We start from the raw sequence: 19,984 nt of genomic DNA on the forward strand, positions 1-19,984 counted from the left end.
TTCGGATTGCTACAGGACAGTGGCTGCAGCTACGTGCCCCTTGAATTCACGGCTGGCATGCTTATGGCAGGTGTTCCTGGACAACTTTCCTGCGTTTAGACTTCGTCATGATACAGCCCCTCCCTGCAAAATTGTGCTCGTCCTCTGAGGCTCCAGGATGCAGAGACCTCGGTGGCAGGTGCAGAAAAGAAGGGCTGCGCCGAATTTGTCCGGAAGCAAGAGCATAAACAGCGCACTTGTGTTTGGGAATGAGCAGCTGCTGGATTTTGCAATTGCCTTGACTGTGCACTGAATGCCAGGCTGGGATGTGCACACCTAAAACTACGAGCTGGGCAGGAGCAGGCAGACAGCACGGCCATCTGAGAGCATTTCCTAGCCTGCTTAGGAAAGAGCAATGTCTTTGGAGTGTGAGGCAAGTCCATGTTTCTGGGCAAGAGCGGGATAAGTCCGCTGTGCTGGTAAGCTTTTTCCCTGCGAGACACACTGGCAAAGCTTTTCGCTATGATGCAGTCCACTCAGTACACAGACTACGGCGGTCCGGAGCTGTCCGGAGGGAAGTGCCGCTCCCCGGCGTCTTTCTGCCGAAGCCGCGCTATGGAGCCTGCGGCTGCCGCTGCCCTCATCTGTGCACGAAGCAGCCGCTTCTTCGCCTCCGGGAGCCGCAGAGACAGGTGGCTTGTACGAGGCGAAGAACGAAGCCGGCTTGTGTGCGCATTCTTCGGAGTGCTAAAGGAGAGTGGCTGCAGCTCCGTGCCCCCTCAATTAACGGATGGCATTCTTATGGCAGGTGTTCCTGGACTACTTTCCTGCCTTTTGACTTCGCCCTGATACAGCCCCTCCCTGCAAAATCGTGCTCCTCCTCTGAGGCTCCAGGATGCAGAGACCTCGGTGGCAGCTGCAGAAAAGAAGGGCTGCGCCGAATTTGTCGGGAAGCAAGAGCATAAACAGCGCGCCTTGTGTTTGGGAATGAGCAGCTTCTTGATTTTTCAATTGCCTTGACTGTGCACTGAATGCCAGGCTGGGATGTGCGCACCTAAAACTACGAGCTGGGCAGGAGCAGGCAGACAGCACGGCCATCTGAGAGCATTTCCTAGCCTGCTTAGGAAAGAGCAGTGTCTTTGGAGTGTGAGGCAAGTCCATGTTTCTTGGCAAGATCGGGATAATTCCGCTGTGCTGGTAAGCTTTTTCCCTGCGAGACACACCGGCAAAGCTTTTTGCTACGATGCAGTCCTGTCAGGACGCAGACTACGGCGGTCCGGAGCTGTCTGGAGGGAAGTGCAGCTCCCCGGCGTCTTTCTGCCGAAGCCGCGCTATGGAGCCTGCGGCTGCCGCTGCCCTCATCTGTGCACGAAGAAGCCACTCCTTCGCCTCCGGGAGCCGCAGAGACGGTGGCTTGTAGGAGGCGAAGAACGAAGCCGGCTTGTGTGCGCATTCTTCGGATTGCTACAGGACAGTGGCTGCAGCTCCGTGCCCCTTGAATTCACGGCTGGCATGCTTATGGCAGGTGTTCCTGGACAACTTTCCTGCGTTTAGACTTCGCCCTGATACAGCCCCTCCCTGCAAAATCGTGCTCCTCCTCTGAGGCTCCAGGATGCAGAGACCTCGGTGGCAGGTGCAGAAAAGAAGGGCTGCGCCGAATTTGTCGGGAAGCAAGAGCATAAACAGCGCCTTGTGATTGGGAATGAGCAGCTGCTGGATTTTGCAATTGCCTTGACTGTGCACTGAATGCCAGGCTGGGATGTGCGCTCCTAAAACTACGAGCTGGGCAGGAGCAGGCAGACAGCACGGCCATCTGAGGGCATTTCCTAGCCTGCTTAGGAAAGAGCAATGTCTTTGGAGTGTGAGGCAAGTCCATGTTTCTGGGCAAGATCGGGATAATTCCGCTGTGCTGGTAAACTTTTTCCCTGCGAGACACACTGGCAAAGCTTTTCGCTATGATGCAGTCCACTCAGGACGCAGACTACGGCTGTCCGGAGCTGTCCGGAGGGAAGTGCCGCTCCCCGGCGTCTTTCTGCCGAAGCCGCGCTACGGAGCCTGCACCTGCCGCTGCCCTCATCTGTGTACGAAGCAGCCGCTTCTTCGCCTCCGGGAGCCGCAGAGACAGGTGGCTTGTACGAGGCGAAGAACGAAGCCGGCTTGTGTGCGCATTCTTCGGAGTGCTAAATGACAGTGGCTGCAGATCCGTGCCCCTTGAATTCATGGCTGGCATGCTTATAGCAGGTGTTCCTGGACAACTTTCCTGCGTTTAGACTTCGCCCTGATACAGCCTCTCCTGGCAAAATCGTGCTCCTCCTCTGAGGCTCCAGGATGCAGAGACCTCGGTGGCAGCTGCAGAAAAGAAGGGCTGCGCCGAATTTGTCGGGAAGCAAGAGCATAAACAGCGCCTTGTGTTTGGGAATGAGCAGCTGCTGGATTTTGCAATTGCCTACACTGTGCACTGAATGCCAGGCTGGGATGTGCACACCTAAAACTACGAGCTGGGCAGGAGCAGGCAGACAGCACGGCCATCTGAGAGAATTTCCTAGCCTGCTTAGGAAAGAGCAGTGTCTTTGGAGTGTGAGGCAAGTCCATGTTTCTGGGCAAGAGCGGGAGAAGTCCGCTGTGCTGGTAAGCTTTTTCCCTGCGAGACACACTGGCAAAGCTTTTCGCTATGATGAAGTCCAGTCAGTACACAGACTACGGCTGTCCGGAGCTGTCCGGAGGGAAGTGGCACTCCCCGGCGTCTTTCTGCCGAAGCCGCGCTTCGGAGCCTGCGGCTGCCGCCGTCCTCATCTGTACACGAAGCAGCCGCTTCTTCGCCTCCGGGAGCCGCAGAGAGAGGTGGCTTGTACGAGGCGAAGAACGAAGCCGGCTTGTGTGCGCATTCTTCGGAGTGCTAAAGGACAGTGGCTGCAGCTCCGTGCCCCTTGAATTCACGGCTGGCATGCTTATTGCAGGTGTTCCTGGACTACTTTCCTGCGTTTATACTTCGCCCTAATACAGCCTCTCCTGGCTAAATCGTGCTCGTCCTCTGAGGCTCCAGGATGCAGAGACCTCGGTGGCAGGTGCAGAAAAGAAGGGCTGCGCCGAATTTGTCGGGAAGCAAGAGCATAAACAGCGCCTTGTGTTTGGGAATGAGCAGCTGCTGGATTTTGCAATTGCCTTGACTGTGCACTGAATGCCAGGCTGGGATGTGTGCACCTAAAACTACGAGCTGGGCAGGAGCAGGCAGACAGCACGGCCATCTGAGAGCATTTCCTAGCCTGCTTAGGAAAGAGCAGTGTCTTTGGAGTGTGAGGCAAGTCCATGTTTCTGGGCAAGAGCGGGATAAGTCTGCTGTGCTGGTAAGCTTTTTCCCTGGAGACACACTGGCAAAGCTTTTCGCTACGATGCATTCCGGTCAGGACGCAGACTACGGGGGTCCGGAGCTGTCCGGAGGGAAGTGCCGCTCCCCGGCGTCTTTCTGCCGAAGCCGCGCTTCAGAGCCTGCGGCTGCCGCTGCCCTCATCTGTGCACCAAGCAGCCGCTCCTTCGCCTCCGGGAGCAGCAGAGAGAGGTGGCTTGTAGGAGGCGAAGAACGAAGCCGGCTTGTGTGCGCATTCTTCGGATTGCTACAGGACAGTGGCTGCAGCTACGTGCCCCTTGAATTCACGGCTGGCATGCTTATGGCAGGTGTTCCTGGACAACTTTCCTGCGTTTAGACTTCGTCATGATACAGCCCCTCCCTGCAAAATTGTGCTCGTCCTCTGAGGCTCCAGGATGCAGAGACCTCGGTGGCAGGTGCAGAAAAGAAGGGCTGCGCCGAATTTGTCCGGAAGCAAGAGCATAAACAGCGCACTTGTGTTTGGGAATGAGCAGCTGCTGGATTTTGCAATTGCCTTGACTGTGCACTGAATGCCAGGCTGGGATGTGCACACCTAAAACTACGAGCTGGGCAGGAGCAGGCAGACAGCACGGCCATCTGAGAGCATTTCCTAGCCTGCTTAGGAAAGAGCAATGTCTTTGGAGTGTGAGGCAAGTCCATGTTTCTGGGCAAGAGCGGGATAAGTCCGCTGTGCTGGTAAGCTTTTTCCCTGCGAGACACACTGGCAAAGCTTTTCGCTATGATGCAGTCCACTCAGTACACAGACTACGGCGGTCCGGAGCTGTCCGGAGGGAAGTGCCGCTCCCCGGCGTCTTTCTGCCGAAGCCGCGCTATGGAGCCTGCGGCTGCCGCTGCCCTCATCTGTGCACGAAGCAGCCGCTTCTTCGCCTCCGGGAGCCGCAGAGACAGGTGGCTTGTAGGAGGCGAAGAACGAAGCCGGCTTGTGTGCGCATTCTTCGGAGTGCTAAAGGAGAGTGGCTGCAGCTCCGTGCCCCCTCAATTAACGGATGGCATTCTTATGGCAGGTGTTCCTGGACTACTTTCCTGCCTTTTGACTTCGCCCTGATACAGCCCCTCCCTGCAAAATCGTGCTCCTCCTCTGAGGCTCCAGGATGCAGAGACCTCGGTGGCAGCTGCAGAAAAGAAGGGCTGCGCCGAATTTGTCGGGAAGCAAGAGCATAAACAGCGCGCCTTGTGTTTGGGAATGAGCAGCTTCTTGATTTTTCAATTGCCTTGACTGTGCACTGAATGCCAGGCTGGGATGTGCGCACCTAAAACTACGAGCTGGGCAGGAGCAGGCAGACAGCACGGCCATCTGAGAGCATTTCCTAGCCTGCTTAGGAAAGAGCAGTGTCTTTGGAGTGTGAGGCAAGTCCATGTTTCTTGGCAAGATCGGGATAATTCCGCTGTGCTGGTAAGCTTTTTCCCTGCGAGACACACCGGCAAAGCTTTTTGCTACGATGCAGTCCTGTCAGGACGCAGACTACGGCGGTCCGGAGCTGTCTGGAGGGAAGTGCAGCTCCCCGGCGTCTTTCTGCCGAAGCCGCGCTATGGAGCCTGCGGCTGCCGCTGCCCTCATCTGTGCACGAAGAAGCCACTCCTTCGCCTCCGGGAGCCGCAGAGACGGTGGCTTGTAGGAGGCGAAGAACGAAGCCGGCTTGTGTGCGCATTCTTCGGATTGCTACAGGACAGTGGCTGCAGCTCCGTGCCCCTTGAATTCACGGCTGGCATGCTTATGGCAGGTGTTCCTGGACAACTTTCCTGCGTTTAGACTTCGCCCTGATACAGCCCCTCCCTGCAAAATCGTGCTCCTCCTCTGAGGCTCCAGGATGCAGAGACCTCGGTGGCAGGTGCAGAAAAGAAGGGCTGCGCCGAATTTGTCGGGAAGCAAGAGCATAAACAGCGCCTTGTGATTGGGAATGAGCAGCTGCTGGATTTTGCAATTGCCTTGACTGTGCACTGAATGCCAGGCTGGGATGTGCGCTCCTAAAACTACGAGCTGGGCAGGAGCAGGCAGACAGCACGGCCATCTGAGGGCATTTCCTAGCCTGCTTAGGAAAGAGCAATGTCTTTGGAGTGTGAGGCAAGTCCATGTTTCTGGGCAAGATCGGGATAATTCCGCTGTGCTGGTAAACTTTTTCCCTGCGAGACACACTGGCAAAGCTTTTCGCTATGATGCAGTCCACTCAGGACGCAGACTACGGCTGTCCGGAGCTGTCCGGAGGGAAGTGCCGCTCCCCGGCGTCTTTCTGCCGAAGCCGCGCTATGGAGCCTGCGGCTGCCGCTGCCCTCATCTGTGCACGAAGCAGCCGCTTCTTCGCCTCCGGGAGCCGCAGAGACAGGTGGCTTGTACGAGGCGAAGAACGAAGCCGGCTTGTGTGAGCATTCTTCGGAGTGCTAAATGACAGTGGCTGCAGATCCGTGCCCCTTGAATTCATGGCTGGCATGCTTATAGCAGGTGTTCCTGGACAACTTTCCTGCGTTTAGACTTCGCCCTGATACAGCCTCTCCTGGCAAAATCGTGCTCCTCCTCTGAGGCTCCAGGATGCAGAGACCTCGGTGGCAGCTGCAGAAAAGAAGGGCTGCGCCGAATTTGTCGGGAAGCAAGAGCATAAACAGCGCCTTGTGTTTGGGAATGAGCAGCTGCTGGATTTTGCAATTGCCTACACTGTGCACTGAATGCCAGGCTGGGATGTGCACACCTAAAACTACGAGCTGGGCAGGAGCAGGCAGACAGCACGGCCATCTGAGAGAATTTCCTAGCCTGCTTAGGAAAGAGCAGTGTCTTTGGAGTGTGAGGCAAGTCCATGTTTCTGGGCAAGAGCGGGAGAAGTCCGCTGTGCTGGTAAGCTTTTTCCCTGCGAGACACACTGGCAAAGCTTTTCGCTATGATGAAGTCCAGTCAGTACACAGACTACGGCTGTCCGGAGCTGTCCGGAGGGAAGTGGCACTCCCCGGCGTCTTTCTGCCGAAGCCGCGCTTCGGAGCCTGCGGCTGCCGCCGTCCTCATCTGTACACGAAGCAGCCGCTTCTTCGCCTCCGGGAGCCGCAGAGACAGGTGGCTTGTACGAGGCGAAGAACGAAGCCGGCTTGTGTGCGCATTCTTCGGAGTGCTAAATGACAGTGGCTGCAGCTCCGTGCCCCTTCAATTCCCTGCTTCAATGCTTATGGCAGGTGTTCCTGGACAACCTTCCTGCGTTTAGACTTCGCCCTGATACAGGCTCTCCTGGCAAAATCGTGCTCCTCCTCTGAGGCTCCAGGATGCAGAGACCTCGGTGGCAGGTGCAGAAAAGAAGGGCTGCGCCGAATTTGTCGGGAAGCAAGAGCATAAACAGCGCCTTGTGTTTGGGAATGAGCAGCTGCTGGATTTTGCAATTGCCTTGACTGTGCACTGAATGCCAGGCTGGGATGTGCGCACCTAAAACTACGAGCTGGGCAGGAGCAGGCAGACAGCACGGCCATCTGAGAGAATTTCCTAGCCTGCTTAGGAAAGAGCAGTGTCTTTGGAATGTGAGGCAAGTCCATGTTTCTGGGCAAGAGCGGGAGAAGTCCGCTGTGCTGGTAAGCTTTTTCCCTGCGAGACACACTGGCAAAGCTTTTCGCTATGATGAAGTCCACTCAGTACACAGACTACGGCTGTCCGGAGCTGTCCGGAGGGAAGTGGCGCTCCCCGGCGTCTTTCTGCCGAAGCCGCGCTACGGAGCCTGCACCTGCCGCCGTCCTCATCTGTACACGAAGCAGCCGCTTCTTCGCCTCCGGGAGCCGCAGAGAGAGGTGGCTTGTACGAGGCGAAGAACGAAGCCGGCTTGTGTGCGCATTCTTCGGAGTGCTAAAGGACAGTGGCTGCAGCTCCGTGCCCCTTGAATTCATGGCTGGCATGCTTATAGCAGGTGTTCCTGGACAACTTTCCTGCGTTTAGACTTCGCCCTGATACAGCCTCTCCTGGCAAAATCGTGCTCCTCCTCTGAGGCTCCAGGATGCAGAGACCTCGGTGGCAGCTGCAGAAAAGAAGGGCTGCGCCGAATTTGTCGGGAAGCAAGAGCATAAACAGCGCCTTGTGTTTGGGAATGAGCAGCTGCTGGATTTTGCAATTGCCTACACTGTGCACTGAATGCCAGGCTGGGATGTGCACACCTAAAACTACGAGCTGGGCAGGAGCAGGCAGACAGCACGGCCATCTGAGAGAATTTCCTAGCCTGCTTAGGAAAGAGCAGTGTCTTTGGAGTGTGAGGCAAGTCCATGTTTCTGGGCAAGAGCGGGAGAAGTCCGCTGTGCTGGTAAGCTTTTTCCCTGCGAGACACACTGGCAAAGCTTTTCGCTATGATGAAGTCCAGTCAGTACACAGACTACGGCTGTCCGGAGCTGTCCGGAGGGAAGTGGCACTCCCCGGCGTCTTTCTGCCGAAGCCGCGCTTCGGAGCCTGCGGCTGCCGCCGTCCTCATCTGTACAAGAAGCAGCCGCTTCTTCGCCTCCGGGAGCCGCAGAGAGAGGTGGCTTGTACGAGGCGAAGAACGAAGCCGGCTTGTGTGCGCATTCTTCGGAGTGCTAAAGGACAGTGGCTGCAGCTCCGTGCCCCTTGAATTCACGGCTGGCATGCTTATTGCAGGTGTTCCTGGACTACTTTCCTGCGTTTATACTTCGCCCTAATACAGCCTCTCCTGGCTAAATCGTGCTCGTCCTCTGAGGCTCCAGGATGCAGAGACCTCGGTGGCAGGTGCAGAAAAGAAGGGCTGCGCCGAATTTGTCGGGAAGCAAGAGCATAAACAGCGCCTTGTGTTTGGGAATGAGCAGCTGCTGGATTTTGCAATTGCCTTGACTGTGCACTGAATGCCAGGCTGGGATGTGCGCACCTAAAACTACGAGCTGGGCAGGAGCAGGCAGACAGCACGGCCATCTGAGAGCATTTCCTAGCCTGCTTAGGAAAGAGCAGTGTCTTTGGAGTGTGAGGCAAGTCCATGTTTCTGGGCAAGAGCGGGATAAGTCTGCTGTGCTGGTAAGCTTTTTCCCTGCGAGACACACTGGCAAAGCTTTTCGCTGTGATGCAGTCCTGTCAGAACGCAGACTACGGCTGTCCGGAGCTGTCCGGAGGGAAGTGCCGCTCCCCGGCGTCTTTCTGCCGAAGCCGCGCTACGGAGCCTGCACCTGCCGCTGCCCTCATCTGTGTACGAAGCAGCCGCTTCTTCGCCTCCGGGAGCCGCAGAGACAGGTGGCTTGTACGAGGCGAAGAACGAAGCCGGCTTGTGTGCGCATTCTTCGGATTGCTAAAGGACAGTGGCTGCAGCTCCGTGCCCCTTGAATTCACGGCTGGCATGCTTATGGCAGGTGTTCCTGGACAACTTTCCTGCGTTTAGACTTCGCCCTGATACAGCCTCTCCTGGCAAAATCGTGCTCCTCCTCTGAGGCTCCAGGATGCAGAGACCTCGGTGGCAGCTGCAGAAAAGAAGGGCTGCGCCGAATTTGTCGGGAAGCAAGAGCATAAACAGTGCCTTGTGTTTGGGAATGAGCAGCTGCTGGATTTTGCAATTGCCTACACTGTGCACTGAATGCCAGGCTGGGATGTGCACACCTAAAACTACGAGCTGGGCAGGAGCAGGCAGACAGCACGGCCATCTGAGAGCATTTCCTAGCCTGCTTAGGAAAGAGCAATGTCTTTGGAGTGTGAGGCAAGTCCATGTTTCTGGGCAAGAGCGGGATAATTCCGCTGTGCTGGTAAACTTTTTCCCTGCGAGACACACTGGCAAAGCTTTTCGCTATGATGAAGTCCACTCAGGACGTAGACTACGGATGTCCAGAGCTGTCCGGAGGGAAGTGGCGCTCCCCGGCGTCTTTCTGCCGAAGCCGCGCTTCGGAGCCTGCGGCTGCCGCTGCCCTCATCTGTGCACGAAGCAGCCGCTCCTTCTGCTCCGGAAGCCGCAGTGAGTGGTAGCTTGTATGAGGCGAAGAACGAAGCCGGCTTGTGTGCGCATTCTTCGGAGTGCTAAAGGACAGTGGCTGCAGCTCCGTGCCCCTTGAATTCACGGCTGGCATGCTTATGGCAGGTGTTCCTGGACAACTTTCCTGCGCTTTGACTTCGCCCTGATACAGCCCCTCCCTGCAAAATTGTGCTCGTCCTCTGAGGCTCCAGGATGCAGAGACCTCGGTGGCAGCTGCAGAAAAGAAGGGCTGCACCGAATTTGTCGGGAAGCAAGAGCATAAACAGCGCCTTGTGTTTGGGAATGAGCAGCTGCTGGATTTTGCAATTGCCTTGACTGTGCACTGAATGCCAGGCTGGGATGTGCGCACCTAAAACTACGAGCTGGGCAGGAGCAGGCAGACAGCACGGCCATCTGAGAGCATTTTCTAGCCTGCCCAGGAAAGAGCAGTGTCTTTGGAGTGTGAGGCAAGTCCATGTTTCTTGGCAAGATCGGGATAAGTCTGCTGTGCTGGTAAGCTTTTTCCCTGGAGACACACTGGCAAAGCTTTTCGCTACGATGCATTCCGGTCAGGACGCAGACTACGGGGGTCCGGAGCTGTCCGGAGGGAAGTGCCGCTCCCCGGCGTCTTTCTGCCGAAGCCGCGCTTCAGAGCCTGCGGCTGCCGCTGCCCTCATCTGTGCACCAAGCAGCCGCTCCTTCGCCTCCGGGAGCAGCAGAGGGAGGTGGCTTGTAGGAGGCGAAGAACGAAGCCGGCTTGTGTGCGCATTCTTCGGAGTGCTAAATGACAGTGGCTGCAGCTCCGTGCCCCTTCAATTCCCTGCTTCAATGCTTATGGCAGGTGATCCTGGACAACTTTCCTGCGTTTAGACTTCGTCATGATACAGCCCCTCCCTGCAAAATTGTGCTCGTCCTCTGAGGCTCCAGGATGCAGAGACCTCGGTGGCAGCTGCAGAAAAGAAGGGCTGCACCGAATTTGTCGGGAAGCAAGAGCATAAACAGCGCCTTGTGTTTGGGAATGAGCAGCTGCTGGATTTTGCAATTGCCTTGACTGTGCACTGAATGCCAGGCTGGGATGTGCGCACCTAAAACTACGAGCTGGGCAGGAGCAGGCAGACAGCACGGCCATCTGAGAGCATTTTCTAGCCTGCCCAGGAAAGAGCAGTGTCTTTGGAGTGTGAGGCAAGTCCATGTTTCTTGGCAAGATCGGGATAAGTCTGCTGTGCTGGTAAGCTTTTTCCCTGGAGACACACTGGCAAAGCTTTTCGCTACGATGCATTCCGGTCAGGACGCAGACTACGGGGGTCCGGAGCTGTCCGGAGGGAAGTGCCGCTCCCCGGCGTCTTTCTGCCGAAGCCGCGCTTCAGAGCCTGCGGCTGCCGCTGCCCTCATCTGTGCACCAAGCAGCCGCTCCTTCGCCTCCGGGAGCAGCAGAGAGAGGTGGCTTGTAGGAGGCGAAGAACGAAGCCGGCTTGTGTGCGCATTCTTCGGAGTGCTAAATGACAGTGGCTGCAGCTCCGTGCCCCTTCAATTCCCTGCTTCAATGCTTATGGCAGGTGTTCCTGGACAACCTTCCTGCGTTTAGACTTCGCCCTGATACAGGCTCTCCTGGCAAAATCGTGCTCCTCCTCTGAGGCTCCAGGATGCAGAGACCTCGGTGGCAGGTGCAGAAAAGAAGGGCTGCGCCGAATTTGTCGGGAAGCAAGAGCATAAACAGCGCCTTGTGTTTGGGAATGAGCAGCTGCTGGATTTTGCAATTGCCTTGACTGTGCACTGAATGCCAGGCTGGGATGTGCGCACCTAAAACTACGAGCTGGGCAGGAGCAGGCAGACAGCACGGCCATCTGAGAGAATTTCCTAGCCTGCTTAGGAAAGAGCAGTGTCTTTGGAATGTGAGGCAAGTCCATGTTTCTGGGCAAGAGCGGGATAAGTCCGCTGTGCTGGTAAGCTTTTTCCCTGCGAGACACACTGGCAAAGCTTTTCGCTATGATGAAGTCCACTCAGTACACAGACTACGGCTGTCCGGAGCTGTCCGGAGGGAAGTGGCGCTCCCCGGCGTCTTTCTGCCGAAGCCGCGCTTCGGAGCCTGCGGCTGCCGCCGTCCTCATCTGTACACGAAGCAGCCGCTTCTTCGCCTCCGGGAGCCGCAGAGACAGGTGGCTTGTACGAGGCGAAGAACGAAGCCGGCTTGTGTGCGCATTCTTCGAAGTGCTAAAGGACAGTGGCTGCAGCTCCGTGCCCCTTGAATTCACGGCTGGCATGCTTATTGCAGGTGTTCCTGGACTACTTTCCTGCGTTTAGACTTCGCCCTGATACAGCCTCTCCTGGCAAAATCGTGCTCGTCCTCTGAGGCTCCAGGATGCAGAGACCTCGGTGGCAGCTGCAGAAAAGAAGGGCTGCGCCGAATTTGTCGGGAAGCAAGAGCATAAACAGCGCACTTGTGTTTGGGAATGAGCAGCTGCTGGATTTTGCAATTGCCTTGACTGTGCACTGAATGCCAGGCTGGGATTTGTGCGCACCTAAAACTACGAGCTGGGCAGGAGCAGGCAGACAGCACGGCCATCTGAGAGCATTCCCTAGCCTGCCCAGGAAAGAGCGGTGTCTTTGGTGTGTGAGGCAAGTCCATGTTTCTGGGCAAGATCGGGATAAGTCCGCTGTGCTGGTAAGCTTTTTCCCTGCGAGACAGACTGGCAAAGCTTTTCGCTATGATGCAGTCCTGTCAGAACGCAGACTACGGCGATCCGGAGCTGTCCGGAGGGAAGTGGCGCTCCCCGGCGTCTTTCTGCCGAAGCCGCGCTTCGGAGCCTGCGGCTGCCGCTGCCCTCATCTGTGCACGAAGCAGCCGCTTCTTCGCCTCCGGGAGCCGGAGAGACAGGTGGCTTGTACGAGGCGAAGAACGAAGCCGGCTTGTGTGCGCATTCTTCGGAGTGCTAAAGGACAGTGGCTGCAGCTCCGTGCCCCCTCAATTAACGGATGGCATTCTTATGGCAGGTGTTCCTGGACTACTTTCCTGCCTTTTGACTTCGCCCTGATACAGCCCCTCCCTGCAAAATCGTGCTCCTCCTCTGAGGCTCCAGGATGCAGAGACCTCGGTGGCAAGTGCAGAAAAGAAGGGCTGCGCCGAATTTGTCGGGAAGCAAGAGCATAAACAGTGCCTTGTGTTTGGGAATGAGCAGCTGCTGGATTTTGCAATTGCCTACACTGTGCACTGAATGCCAGGCTGGGATGTGCGCACCTAAAACTACGAGCTGGGCAGGAGCAGGCAGACAGCACGGCCATCTGAGAGCATTTCCTAGCCTGCTTAGGAAAGAGCAGTGTCTTTGGAGTGTGAGGCAAGTCCATATTTCTTGGCAAGATCGGGATAATTCCGCTGTGCTGGTAAGCTTTTTCCCTGGAGACACACTGGCAAAGCTTTTCGCTACGATGCATTCCGGTCAGGACGCAGACTACGGGGGTCCGGAGCTGTCCGGAGGGAAGTGCCGCTCCCCGGCGTCTTTCTGCCGAAGCCGCGCTTCGGAGCCTGCGGCTGCCGCTGCCCTCATCTGTGCACGAAGGAGCCGCTTGTTCGCCTCCGGGAGCCGCAGAGAGAGGTGGCTTGTAGGAGGCGAAGAACGAAGCCGGCTTGTGTGCGCATTCTTCGGATTGCTAAAGGACAGTGGCTGCAGCTCCGTGCCCCTTCAATTCCCTGCTTCAATGCTTATGGCAGGTGTTCCTGGACTACTTTCCTGCGTTTAGACTTCGCCCTGATACAGCCTCTCCTGGCAAAATCGTGCTCCTCCTCTGAGGCTCCAGGATGCAGAGACCTCGGTGGCAGCTGCAGAAAAGAAGGGCTGCGCCGAATTTGTCGGGAAGCAAGAGCATAAACAGTGCCTTGTGTTTGGGAATGAGCAGCTGCTGGATTTTGCAATTGCCTTGACTGTGCACTGAATGCCAGGCTGGGATGTGCACACCTAAAATTATGAGCTGGGCAGGAGCAGGCAGACAGCACGGCCATCTGAGAGAATTTCCTAGCCTGCTTAGGAAAGAGCAATGTCTTTGGAGTGTGAGGCAAGTCCATGTTTCTGGGCAAGATCGGGATAAGTCCGCTGTGCTTGTAAGCTTTTTCCCTGCGAGACACACTGGCAAAGCTTTTCGCTATGATGCAGTCCACTCAGGACGCAGACTACGGCTGTCCGGAGCTGTCCGGAGGGAAGTGGCGCTCCCCGGCGTATTTCTGCCGAAGCCGCGCTTCGGAGCCTGCGGCTGCCGCTGCCCTCATCTGTGCACGAAGCAGCCGCTTCTTCGCCTCCGGGAGCCGCAGAGACAGGTGGCTTGTAGGAGGCGAAGAACGAAGCCGGCTTGTGTGCGCATTCTTCGGAGTGCTAAAGGACAGTGGCTGCAGATCCGTGCCCCTTGAATTCATGGCTGGCATGCTTATGGCAGGTGTTCCTGGACAACTTTCCTGCGTTTAGACTTCGCCCTGATACAGCCTCTCCTGGCAAAATCGTGCTCGTCCTCTGAGGCTCCAGGATGCAGAGACCTCGGTGGCAGCTGCAGAAAAGAAGGGCTGCGCCGAATTTGTCGGGAAGCAAGAGCATAAACAGTGCCTTGTGTTTGGGAATGAGCAGCTGCTGGATTTTGCAATTGCCTACACTGTGCACTGAATGCCAGGCTGGGATGTGCGCACCTAAAATTATGAGCTGGGCAGGAGCAGGCAGACAGCACGGCCATCTGAGAGAATTTCCTAGCCTGCTTAGGAAAGAGCAGTGTCTTTGGAGTGTGAGGCAAGTCCATGTTTCTGGGCAAGAGCGGGAGAAGTCCGCTGTGCTGGTAAGCTTTTTCCCTGCGAGACACACTGGCAAAGCTTTTCGCTATGATGCAGTCCTGTCAGGACGCAGACTACGGCGGTCCGGAGCTGTCCGGAGGGAAGTGCCGCTCCCCGGCGTCTTTCTGCCGAAGCCGCGCTTCGGAGCCTGCGGCTGCCGCTGCCCTCATCTGTGCACGAAGCAGCCGCTTCTTCGCCTCCGGGAGCCGCAGAGACGGTGGCTTGTAGGAGGCGAAGAACGAAGCCGGCTTGTGTGCGCATTCTTCGGATTGCTACAGGACAGTGGCTGCAGCTCCGTGCCCCTTGAATTCACGGCTGGCATGCTTATGGCAGGTGTTCCTGGACAACTTTCCTGCGTTTATACTTCGCCCTGATACAGCCGCTCCCTGCAAAATCGTGCTCGTCCTCTGAGGCTCCAGGATGCAGAGACCTCGGTGGCAGGTGCAGAAAAGAAGGGCTGCGCCGAATTTGTCAGGAAGCAAGAGCATAAACAGCGCCTTGTGTTTGGGAATGAGCAGCTGCTGGATTTTGCAATTGCCTTGACTGTGCACTGAATGCCAGGCTGGGATGTGCACACCTAAAACTACGAGCTGGGCAGGAGCAGGCAGACAGCACGGCCATCTGAGAGCATTTCCTAGCCTGCTTAGGAAAGAGCAATGTCTTTGGAGTGTGAGGCAAGTCCATGTTTCTGGGCAAGAGCGGGATAAGTCCGCTGTGCTGGTAAGCTTTTTCCCTGCGAGACACACTGGCAAAGCTTTTCGCTATGATGCAGTCCACTCAGTACACAGACTACGGCGGTCCGGAGCTGTCCGGAGGGAAGTGGCGCTCCCCGGCGTCTTTCTGCCGAAGCCGCGCTATGGAGCCTGCGGCTGCCGCTGCCCTCATCTGTGCACGAAGCAGCCGCTTCTTCGCCTCCGGGAGCCGCAGAGACAGGTGGCTTGTACGAGGCGAAGAACGAAGCCGGCTTGTGTGCGCATTCTTCGGAGTGCTAAAGGAGAGTGGCTGCAGCTCCGTGCCCCCTCAATTAACGGATGGCATTCTTATGGCAGGTGTTCCTGGACTACTTTCCTGCCTTTTGACTTCGCCCTGATACAGCCCCTCCCTGCAAAATCGTGCTCCTCCTCTGAGGCTCCAGGATGCAGAGACCTCGGTGGCAGGTGCAGAAAAGAAGGGCTGCGCCGAATTTGTCGGGAAGCAAGAGCATAAACAGCGCGCCTTGTGTTTGGGAATGAGCAGCTTCTTGATTTTTCAATTGCCTTGACTGTGCACTGAATGCCAGGCTGGGATTTGTGCGCACCTAAAACTACGAGCTGGGCAGGAGCAGGCAGACAGCACGGCCATCTGAGAGCATTTCCTAGCCTGCTTAGGAAAGAGCAGTGTCTTTGGAGTGTGAGGCAAGTCCATGTTTCTTGGCAAGATCGGGATAATTCCGCTGTGCTGGTAAGCTTTTTCCCTGCGAGACACACCGGCAAAGCTTTTTGCTACGATGCAGTCCTGTCAGGACGCAGACTACGGCGGTCCGGAGCTGTCTGGAGGGAAGTGCAGCTCCCCGGCGTCTTTCTGCCGAAGCCGCGCTATGGAGCCTGCGGCTGCCGCTGCCCTCATCTGTGCACGAAGAAGCCACTCCTTCGCCTCCGGGAGCCGCAGAGACGGTGGCTTGTAGGAGGCGAAGAACGAAGCCGGCTTGTGTGCGCATTCTTCGGATTGCTACAGGACAGTGGCTGCAGCTCCGTGCCCCTTGAATTCACGGCTGGCATGCTTATGGCAGGTGTTCCTGGACAACTTTCCTGCGTTTAGACTTCGCCCTGATACAGCCCCTCCCTGCAAAATCGTGCTCCTCCTCTGAGGCTCCAGGATGCAGAGACCTCGGTGGCAGCTGCAGAAAAGAAGGGCTGCGCCGAATTTGTCGGGAAGCAAGAGCATAAACAGCGCCTTGTGATTGGGAATGAGCAGTTTCTTGATTTTGCAATTGCCTTGACTGTGCACTGAATGCCAGGCTGGGATGTGCGCTCCTAAAACTACGAGCTGGGCAGGAGCAGGCAGACAGCACGGCCATCTGAGGGCATTTCCTAGCCTGCTTAGGAAAGAGCAATGTCTTTGGAGTGTGAGGCAAGTCCATGTTTCTGGGCAAGATCGGGATAATTCCGCTGTGCTGGTAAACTTTTTCCCTGCGAGACACACTGGCAAAGCTTTTCGCTATGATGCAGTCCACTCAGGACGCAGACTACGGCTGTCCGGAGCTGTCCGGAGGGAAGTGCCGCTCCCCGGCGTCTTTCTGCCGAAGCCGCGCTTCGGAGCCTGCGGCTGCCGCTGCCCTCATCTGTGTACGAAGCAGCCGCTTCTTCGCCTCCGGGAGCCGCAGAGACAGGTGGCTTGTACGAGGCGAAGAACGAAGCCGGCTTGTGTGAGCATTCTTCGGAGTGCTAAATGACAGTGGCTGCAGATCCGTGCCCCTTGAATTCATGGCTGGCATGCTTATAGCAGGTGTTCCTGGACAACTTTCCTGCGTTTAGACTTCGCCCTGATACAGCCTCTCCTGGCAAAATCGTGCTCCTCCTCTGAGGCTCCAGGATGCAGAGACCTCGGTGGCAGCTGCAGAAAAGAAGGGCTGCGCCGAATTTGTCGGGAAGCAAGAGCATAAACAGCGCCTTGTGTTTGGGAATGAGCAGCTGCTGGATTTTGCAATTGCCTACACTGTGCACTGAATGCCAGGCTGGGATGTGCACACCTAAAACTACGAGCTGGGCAGGAGCAGGCAGACAGCACGGCCATCTGAGAGAATTTCCTAGCCTGCTTAGGAAAGAGCAGTGTCTTTGGAGTGTGAGGCAAGTCCATGTTTCTGGGCAAGAGCGGGAGAAGTCCGCTGTGCTGGTAAGCTTTTTCCCTGCGAGACACACTGGCAAAGCTTTTCGCTATGATGAAGTCCAGTCAGTACACAGACTACGGCTGTCCGGAGCTGTCCGGAGGGAAGTGGCACTCCCCGGCGTCTTTCTGCCGAAGCCGCGCTTCGGAGCCTGCGGCTGCCGCCGTCCTCATCTGTACACGAAGCAGCCGCTTCTTCGCCTCCGGGAGCCGCAGAGAGAGGTGGCTTGTACGAGGCGAAGAACGAAGCCGGCTTGTGTGCGCATTCTTCGGAGTGCTAAAGGACAGTGGCTGCAGCTCCGTGCCCCTTGAATTCACGGCTGGCATGCTTATTGCAGGTGTTCCTGGACTACTTTCCTGCGTTTATACTTCGCCCTAATACAGCCTCTCCTGGCTAAATCGTGCTCGTCCTCTGAGGCTCCAGGATGCAGAGACCTCGGTGGCAGGTGCAGAAAAGAAGGGCTGCGCCGAATTTGTCGGGAAGCAAGAGCATAAACAGCGCCTTGTGTTTGGGAATGAGCAGCTGCTGGATTTTGCAATTGCCTTGACTGTGCACTGAATGCCAGGCTGGGATGTGCGCACCTAAAACTACGAGCTGGGCAGGAGCAGGCAGACAGCACGGCCATCTGAGAGCATTTCCTAGCCTGCTTAGGAAAGAGCAGTGTCTTTGGAGTGTGAGGCAAGTCCATGTTTCTGGGCAAGAGCGGGATAAGTCTGCTGTGCTGGTAAGCTTTTTCCCTGCGAGACACACTGGCAAAGCTTTTCGCTATGATGCAGTCCTGTCAGAACGCAGACTACGGCTGTCCGGAGCTGTCCGGAGGGAAGTGCCGCTCCCCGGCGTCTTTCTGCCGAAGCCGCGCTACGGAGCCTGCACCTGCCGCTGCCCTCATCTGTGTACGAAGCAGCCGCTTCTTCGCCTCCGGGAGCCGCAGAGACAGGTGGCTTGTAGGAGGCGAAGAACGAAGCCGGCTTGTGTGCGCATTCTTCGGATTGCTACAGGACAGTGGCTGCAGCTCCGTGCCCCTTGAATTCACGGCTGGCATGCTTATGGCAGGTGTTCCTGGACAACTTTCCTGCGTTTATACTTCGCCCTGATACAGCCGCTCCCTGCAAAATCGTGCTCGTCCTCTGAGGCTCCAGGATGCAGAGACCTCGGTGGCAGGTGCAGAAAAGAAGGGCTGCGCCGAATTTGTCGGGAAGCAAGAGCATAAACAGCGCCTTGTGTTTGGGAATGAGCAGCTGCTGGATTTTGCAATTGCCTTGACTGTGCACTGAATGCCAGGCTGGGATTTGTGCGCACCTAAAACTACGAGCTGGGCAGGAGCAGGCAGACAGCACGGCCATCTGAGAGCATTTCCTAGCCTGCTTAGGAAAGAGCAATGTCTTTGGAGTGTGAGGCAAGTCCATGTTTCTGGGCAAGAGCGGGATAAGTCCGCTGTGCTGGTAAGCTTTTTCCCTGCGAGACACACCGGCAAAGCTTTTTGCTACGATGCAGTCCTGTCAGGACGCAGACTACGGCGATCCGGAGCTGTCCGGAGGGAAGTGCAGCTCCCCGGCGTCTTTCTGCCGAAGCCGCGCTATGGAGCCTGCGGCTGCCGCTGCCCTCATCTGTGCACGAAGAAGCCACTCCTTCGCCTCCGGGAGCCGCAGAGACGGTGGCTTGTAGGAGGCGAAGAACGAAGCCGGCTTGTGTGCGCATTCTTCGGATTGCTACAGGACAGTGGCTGCAGCTACGTGCCCCTTGAATTCACGGCTGGCATGCTTATGGCAGGTGTTCCTGGACAACTTTCCTGCGTTTAGACTTCGTCATGATACAGCCCCTCCCTGCAAAATTGTGCTCGTCCTCTGAGGCTCCAGGATGCAGAGACCTCGGTGGCAGGTGCAGAAAAGAAGGGCTGCGCCGAATTTGTCGGGAAGCAAGAGCATAAACAGCGCACTTGTGTTTGGGAATGAGCAGCTGCTGGATTTTGCAATTGCCTTGACTGTGCACTGAATGCCAGGCTGGGATGTGCACACCTAAAACTACGAGCTGGGCAGGAGCAGGCAGACAGCACGGCCATCTGAGAGAATTTGTTAGCCTGCTTAGGAAAGAGCAATGTCTTTGGAGTGTGAGGCAAGTCCATGTTTCTGGGCAAGATCGGGATAAGTCCGCTGTGCTGGTAAGCTTTTTCCCTGCGAGACACACTGGCAAAGCTTTTCGCTATGATGCAGTCCACTCAGTACACAGACTACGGCGGTCCGGAGCTGTCCGGAGGGAAGTGGCGCTCCCCGGCGTCTTTCTGCCGAAGCCGCGCTATGGAGCCTGCGGCTGCCGCTGCCCTCATCTGTGCACGAAGCAGCCGCTTCTTCGCCTCCGGGAGCCGCAGAGACAGGTGGCTTGTACGAGGCGAAGAACGAAGCCGGCTTGTGTGCGCATTCTTCGGAGTGCTAAAGGAGAGTGGCTGCAGCTCCGTGGCCCCTCAATTAACGGATGGCATTCTTATGGCAGGTGTTCCTGGACTACTTTCCTGCCTTTTGACTTCGCCCTGATACAGCCCCTCCCTGCAAAATCGTGCTCCTCCTCTGAGGCTCCAGGATGCAGAGACCTCGGTGGCAGGTGCAGAAAAGAAGGGCTGCGCCGAATTTGTCGGGAAGCAAGAGCATAAACAGCGCGCCTTGTGTTTGGGAATGAGCAGCTTCTTGATTTTTCAATTGCCTTGACTGTGCACTGAATGCCAGGCTGGGATGTGCGCACCTAAAACTACGAGCTGGGCAGGAGCAGGCAGACAGCACGGCCATCTGAGAGCATTTCCTAGCCTGCTTAGGAAAGAGCAGTGTCTTTGGAGTGTGAGGCAAGTCCATGTTTCTGGGCAAGAGCGGGAGAAGTCCGCTGTGCTGGTAAGCTTTTTCCCTGCGAGACACACCGGCAAAGCTTTTTGCTACGATGCAGTCCTGTCAGGACGCAGACTACGGCGGTCCGGAGCTGTCTGGAGGGAAGTGCAGCTCCCCGGCGTCTTTCTGCCGAAGCCGCGCTATGGAGCCTGCGGCTGCCGCTGCCCTCATCTGTGCACGAAGAAGCCACTC

Source organism: Lonchura striata, chromosome Z (assembly GCF_046129695.1).
Source record: "Lonchura striata isolate bLonStr1 chromosome Z, bLonStr1.mat, whole genome shotgun sequence".
Lineage (NCBI taxonomy): Eukaryota > Metazoa > Chordata > Aves > Passeriformes > Estrildidae > Lonchura > Lonchura striata.